The sequence below is a fragment of the Syngnathus scovelli genome, unplaced genomic scaffold, assembly GCF_024217435.2.
Source record: "Syngnathus scovelli strain Florida unplaced genomic scaffold, RoL_Ssco_1.2 HiC_scaffold_47, whole genome shotgun sequence".
NCBI lineage: Eukaryota > Metazoa > Chordata > Actinopteri > Syngnathiformes > Syngnathidae > Syngnathus > Syngnathus scovelli.
In genome coordinates this window covers 49756-57500 of record NW_026061570.1, presented here as the reverse complement: position 1 = coordinate 57500, position 7745 = coordinate 49756, and positions in this window count along the sequence as shown.

Genomic DNA, 7745 nt, shown 5'->3' with positions numbered 1-7745 from the left:
AAAAATTGGAAATTAAGAAGTCAAAAATTTGAACATAAACACAAAATTGAATATAAACTAAAAAGTGGTTGGAAGTAAATATTTACACTATCAAAAAACAATACTTACCTGATAAACCTGAAAAAAGGAAACAAACACAAAATTGAATATAAACTAAAAGTGGTTGGAAGTAAATATTTACACTATCAAAAAACAATACCTACCTGATACAAACCTGAAAAAAGGAAACACAGTTATACTTACCTATGCCGAGATCACATATTCACGCCCAACCGGTGTCTGCAAGAGAAAAAAACAGAAATACACAAGAGCGAAAACAACAAGTTAATAAGCTAAAACAAGTAGATGGGAAATTATCCGGAACGAAACGCAAATTGCTGACATAAAACTATATAAGGACCGCTCAAAGCAGGAAACTCAGTCTCGATGCGGCCATGAAGGAGGAAACAGCTCCACATGCAATAAAACTAAATTTAGCTGCAATTCCCGTGTGCCAGACCTGAGGAAGGCACAAAAGATGCCGAAACGTTGTCGATGGCCACACGGAGGAAATAAAAGGGAGCGCAAATTAGCGCCGATAGGAAAACAATTAGACGCAAAATTATAATTTACCCACGCTCTACCCAGATAGGAGAGCGCATGGATGCCGCACAGAGCAAGATGCTCTCGCTCCACCCAAATAGGGGAGTTGATGAATTAAGTGCGAGGTACGACTAATTTGAAAGCAAGTACAGCTGTCAATCTAACATGCCAAATCGAGACTCATTTATTACATATATAACAAAGGCGACCGGATAGGCAAAGTAAAATCAAAAACAAACAACAATTACAACACAAATACTTGTTTATTAAGCCCAATTTGGCCTGACCAGCATGGCTGGCGCAGCCACGACGGACAGGGTGCTCTGGGGCTGGTTGTGGGACGTGGGCGTGGATGGTAGGACCGTGCCTTTGCTCCTCTCCTTCGGGGGAGGAACTCCCTACATAATCCTAACTCGCCTGTGCCACCTCCACTGCCCCCCACGTTTCCAGTTTCCATTGAGCTCCTGCTGCGTCTGTGCGCTGTCCCCTAAACCGATCCTACCCTAACCCTAACCTAACCCCAAACCCTAACCCCAACCCTAACCCTAACCCTAATCCAAATCCCTCCCTGACTCCCAATAGGAAAAAAATTCAACCTGTAAATCAAAAATTGGAAATTAAGAAGTCAAAAATTTGAACATAAACACAAAATTGAATATAAACTAAAAAGTGGTTGGAAGTAAATATTTACACTATCAAAAAACAATACTTACCTGATACAAGCCTGAAAAAAGGAAACAAACACAAAATTGAATATAAACTAAAAGTGGTTGGAAGTAAATATTTACACTATCAAAAAACAATACCTACCTGATACAAACCTGAAAAAAGGAAACACAGTTATACTTACCTATGCCGAGATCACATATTCACGCCCAACCGGTGCCTGCAAGAGAAAAAAACAGAAATACACAAGAGCGAAAACAACAAGTTAATAAGCTAAAACAAGTTGATGGGAAATTATCCGGAACGAAACGCAAATTGCTGACATAAAACTATATAAGGACCGCTCAAAGCAGGAAACTCAGTCTCGATGCGGCCATGAAGGAGGAAACAGCTCCACATGCAATAAAACTAAATTTAGCTGCAATTCCCGTGTGCCAGACCTGAGGAAGGCACAAAAGATGCCGAAACGTTGTCGATGGCCACACGGAGGAAATAAAAGGGAGCGCAAATTAGCGCCGATAGGAAAACAATTAGACGCAAAATTATAATTTACCCACGCTCTACCCAGATAGGAGAGCGCATGGATGCCGCACAGAGCAAGATGCTCTCGCTCCACCCAAATAGGGGAGTTGATGAATTAAGTACGAGGTACGACCAATTTGAAAGCAAGTACAGCTGTCAATCTAACATGCCAAATCGAGACTCATTTATTACATATATAACAAAGGCGACCGGATAGGCAAAGTAAAATCAAAAACAAACAACAATTACAACACAAATACTTGTTTATTAAGCCCAATTTGGCCTGACCAGCATGGCTGGCGCAGCCACGACGGACAGGGTGCTCTGGGGCTGGTTGTGGGACGTGGGCGTGGATGGTAGGACCGTGCCTTTGCTCCTCTCCTTCGGGGGAGGAACTCCCTACATAACCCTAACCCTAACCCTAACCCTAACCCCCCCCCCCTACCCTAACCCTAACCCTAACCCCAACCCCTAACCCCAACCCCAACCCTAACCCTAACCCTAACCCTAACCCTAACCCTAAACCCCTAACCCTAACCCTAACCCTAAACCCCTAACCCTAACCCTAACCCTAACCCTAAACCCCTAACCCTAACCCTAACCCTAACCCTAACCTGACCCCATTTCCCGATAAGACAAAAACGTCAACCTGCAAGTTAAAATTTGAAAATAAACAAGTCAAAATTTGAACGTAAACACAAATTTGAATAATAATTGCAAATAAGCACTATTTGAGACCAAAAGGCAGTTAAAAGTAAATACTTACCTCAAATAAAATCACAATACTCACCCAAAACAAAAAAATGTGCATACCTATCAAATTTGAATGTAAACAATTGCAAATAAGCATTATTTGGGACAAAAAAAGCAAAAAAAGCAGTTAAAAGTAAATACTTACCCAAAACAAAAATATACTTACCTAATCCGGAGATCACAAATCCACGCCCAATCGGTGCCTGCAAGAAAACAAGTTACTATGCTAAAGAAACAAGCGCAAATCTTTGGCTCCGCCCACTTGGAGGAGTGTATATAAGCACCGTTCGGAGCAGGAGCTCTCAGTCTCGATGCGGCCGTGGAGGAGGAAGCAGCTCTCCATGTGATGAAACTAAACTAAATTTAGATGCAATTCCTGTGTGCCAGACCTGAAGAAGGCACAAAAGATGAACAAAATTTAGCGCAAAATGACGCCGGTACAAAACCAATTGGAAACAAATAGTAATTTACCCACGCTCTACCCAGATAGGAGAGCGCATGGATGCCGCACAGAGCAAGATGCTCTCGCTCCACCCAGATAGGGGAGTCGATGAATTAGGTGCGAGGTACGAATATTTAGTTGAACGCAAGCGCAGCTGTCAATCTTACATGCCAAATCGAGACTCACTTATTAATTATATAATAAAGGCGACCGGATAGGTAAAGTGCAATCAAAAACAAGCATACAATAAGCACAAACACGTGTTCAAGGTCAAAAATGATCTTTATTAAGCCCTAATTAGTCCTGGCCAGCATGGCGGGTGCGGCCGCAACGGGCAGGATGCTCTGGAGCTGGTTGTGGGGTGCGGGCCAGGATGGTAGGACCGTGCCTTTGTTCCTCTCCTTCGGGGGAGGAACTCTTTACCTAATCCTAACTCGCCTGTGCCACCTCCAGTGGCCCCCCCCCCCCCACGTTTCCGGTTTCCATCGAGCTCCTGTTACGTCTGTGTGCTGTCCCCTAAACTGGTCCTATCCCAGCCCTAATCCTAACCTATCCCCCATCCTAACCCTAACCATAACCCTAACCCTAACCCTAATCCTAACCCTAACCCTAACCCTAACCCTAACCTGACCCCATTTCCCGATAAGACAAAAACGTCAACCTGCAAGTTAAAATTTGAAAATAAACAAGTCAAAATTTGAACGTAAACACAAATTTGAATAATAATTGCAAATAAGCACTATTTGAGACCAAAAGGCAGTTAAAAGTAAATACTTACCTCAAATAAAATCACAATACTCACCCAAAACAAAAAAAATGTGCATACATATCAAATTTGAATGTAAACAATTGCAAATAAGCATTATTTGGGACAAAAAAAAGCAAAAAAAGCATTTAAAAGTAAATACTTACCCAAAACAAAAATATACTTACCTAATCCGGAGATCACAAATCCACGCCCAATCGGTGCCTGCAAGAAAACAAGTTACTATGCTAAAGAAACAAGCGCAAATCTTTGGCTCCGCCCACTTGGAGGAGTGTATATAAGCACCGTTCGGAGCAGGAGCTCTCAGTCTCGATGCGGCCGTGGAGGAGGAAGCAGCTCCCCATGTGATGAAACTAAACTAAATTTAGATGCAATTCCTGTGTGCCAGACCTGAAGAAGGCACAAAAGATGCCGAAACGTTGTCGATGGCCACACAGATGAACAAAATTTAGCGCAAAATGACGCCGGTACAAAACCAATTGGAAACAAATAGTAATTTACCCACACTCTACCCAGATAGGAGAGCGCATGGATGCCGCACAGAGCAAGATGCTCTCGCTCCACCCAGATAGGGGAGTCGATGAATTAGGTGCGAGGTACGAATATTTAGTTGAACGCAAGCGCAGCTGTTAATCTTACATGCCAAATCGAGACTCACTTATTAATTATATAACAAAGGCGACCGGATAGGTAAAGTGCAATCAAAAACAAGCATACAATAAGCACAAACACGTGTTCAAGGTCAAAAATGATCTTTATTAAGCCCTAATTAGTCCTGGCCAGCATGGCAGGTGCGGCCGCAACGGGCAGGATGCTCTGGAGCTGGTTGTGGGGTGCGGGCCAGGATGGTAGGACCGTGCCTTTGTTCCTCTCCTTCGGGGGAGGAACTCTTTACCTAATCCTAACTCGCCTGTGCCACCTCCAGTGGCCCCCCCCCACGTTTCCGGTTTCCATCGAGCTCCTGTTACGTCTGTGTGCTGTCCCCTAAACTGGTCCTATCCCAGCCCTAATCCTAACCTATCCCCCATCCTAACCCTAACCATAACCCTAACCCTAACCCTAATCCTAACCCTAACCCTAACCCTAACCCTAACCTGACCCCATTTCCCGATAAGACAAAAACGTCAACCTGCAAGTTAAAATTTGAAAATAAACAAGTCAAAATTTGAACGTAAACACAAATTTGAATAATAATTGCAAATAAGCACTATTTGAGACCAAAAGGCAGTTAAAAGTAAATACTTACCTCAAATAAAATCACAATACTCACCCAAAACAAAAAAATGTGCATACCTATCAAATTTGAATGTAAACAATTGCAAATAAGCATTATTTGGGACAAAAAAAAGCAAAAAAAGCATTTAAAAGTAAATACTTACCCAAAACAAAAATATACTTACCTAATCCGGAGATCACAAATCCACGCCCAATCGGTGCCTGCAAGAAAACAAGTTACTATGCTAAAGAAACAAGCGCAAATCTTTGGCTCCGCCCACTTGGAGGAGTGTATATAAGCACCGTTCGGAGCAGGAGCTCTCAGTCTCGATGCGGCCGTGGAGGAGGAAGCAGCTCCCCATGTGATGAAACTAAACTAAATTTAGATGCAATTCCTGTGTGCCAGACCTGAAGAAGGCACAAAAGATGCCGAAACGTTGTCGATGGCCACACAGATGAACAAAATTTAGCGCAAAATGACGCCGGTACAAAACCAATTGGAAACAAATAGTAATTTACCCACGCTCTACCCAGATAGGAGAGCGCATGGATGCCGCACAGAGCAAGATGCTCTCGCTCCACCCAGATAGGGGAGTCGATGAATTAGGTGCGAGGTACGAATATTTAGTTGAACGCAAGCGCAGCTGTCAATCTTACATGCCAAATCGAGACTCACTTATTAATTATATAACAAAGGCGACCGGATAGGTAAAGTGCAATCAAAAACAAGCATACAATAAGCACAAACACGTGTTCAAGGTCAAAAATGATCTTTATTAAGCCCTAATTAGTCCTGGCCAGCATGGCGGGTGCGGCCGCAACGGGCAGGATGCTCTGGAGCTGGTTGTGGGGTGCGGGCCAGGATGGTAGGACCGTGCCTTTGTTCCTCTCCTTCGGGGGAGGAACTCTTTACCTAACCCTAACCCTAACCCCTAACCCTAACCCTAACCCCTAACCCTAACCCTAACCCTAAACCCTAACCCTAACCCTGACCCTGACCCTGACCCTAACCCTAACCCTAACACAAAAATATGAACAAAAGTCACCAAATGTTTTCAATAATATAATTACAAATTTGCAAAAACCCAATACACATATATAATCCACCTACCTATGTATTATTTACCTGTAGTTTGAACAGCAATTCGAGATCCTAGACCACGTCTACTTGAAAAACAAAATACATCAAAAACATTAAAAAAAAACAATTAAAAAACATTAAAAACAAAAAACAAAATTAGTATGTTTACATTATTCTACAATACCAATTCCAAGTTGATCAAATTATAATTATTTTGTTTAAACCCAATATGAAGGCTAGTTTAATTATGAAAATTAATTGGAAAATGCAAATATAAGCTAAAACACGTTACATTTCTAAAAAGAAATTTCGAAAAACAAAAAAGATTTAAAACTTCAACCGAGCTGAGGGTATAAAAGGAATCCGCAAGGCAAAGAGCCTTTAGTGCGAATTTGGACTGCAAGCAAGACACATTGCTGCACCTTACAAAACAAAAATACTTTTTCATATAATACATGTGTGCCAGACCTGATGAAGGCTTGAGATAGCCGAAACGTTGTCAGGGCACACATTGCATATTGGCCAGAATAAATCAAAAAAGAAACTTTATTTTTTTTAAAAAACAACTTTATTAAATATATAACAAAGGCAAATTCTAGATCCACAGCCATGGATCAGGGTTGGACGACGGTCCACTATGGCCGACGCCACCGCGTTGCCCGCCGGAACCGTGAGCTGGGGGCTGATTGGAATCCCGGATGGATGGACCGTGCTTTTGCCTTTCCCTCCTCCAGGAGGGGGGGCTCCCACCATAATCCTAACCAGCCTGTGCCTCCTCCGGATCCCTCCAGACCTCCTGGCTCTAGGTTCGATTCCTATGCGACAGTAGTTCGCCAAGGCCGCAGGCAACCGCGTCAGGACCAACGTGGTCCCCCTCCAGCTGCAACCCGGACCTCCAAGTGGAGACCAGCAGAGGCCGGATTTGGTCGCCTGATCCGCAAAATCTATAACTTGATTAAGGTCTACCACCACCTGAACAATGTAGACCCCCAGCAGTGGGCTACACAACCTCGGATGATCACCAGGATGGAGGAGGTGTTGTCCACAATGATCAAGCCGGCATTCCTAGATAGCAGGGTTGTGCGGGACATTGTGGACAATGCCAAGACCTGGGGCAAGACCACCTGCCAGATCCTCAAACGTCATTACGAGTCCCACCTACCGTTCTGCCGGTCCGACATGGAATTTGCACTCCAAGACAACAATCTAGAATGGGAGGCTGCTTTCCAAGTGGCGGTTGGTTGGGCCAAGCGAAATTTTCCACGCCTACTACCAGGCACAATTTCGGAGGTTGAGAACGAGATTTTGGACTTTCTGGAAGACTTGCCGCGCTCCGATCCCAACCCTGACCCCCATCCTACTCCTGGCCCCAGTCCTATTCTCGCCCCCAACCCTAACCCTAACCCCAACCCCAACCCCAACCCTAACCCTAACCCTATCCCAAACCCTAACCTGGAGCTGCGGTTTCCCGCTCCCACTCCGCTCCCACAGCGACCTAGACTCACACCTGTCGCCAAAAAGAAGACCCAAGATTCGGAGCCAGGGGAAGTGGTTGAGATCCAAACCCAAAAATTGACAGTGTCCCTACGCCCGCAGAGGAAGATCGCAGTGGTGGCCAGTAAGCCCAGCCACTTCCCTCCCCACCAGGACCGCCCAAGAGGGGTGTCTACACAAGGGAGTCGGGCTTTGTCCCCTAACCCCAATCCTGACCCTGCCCT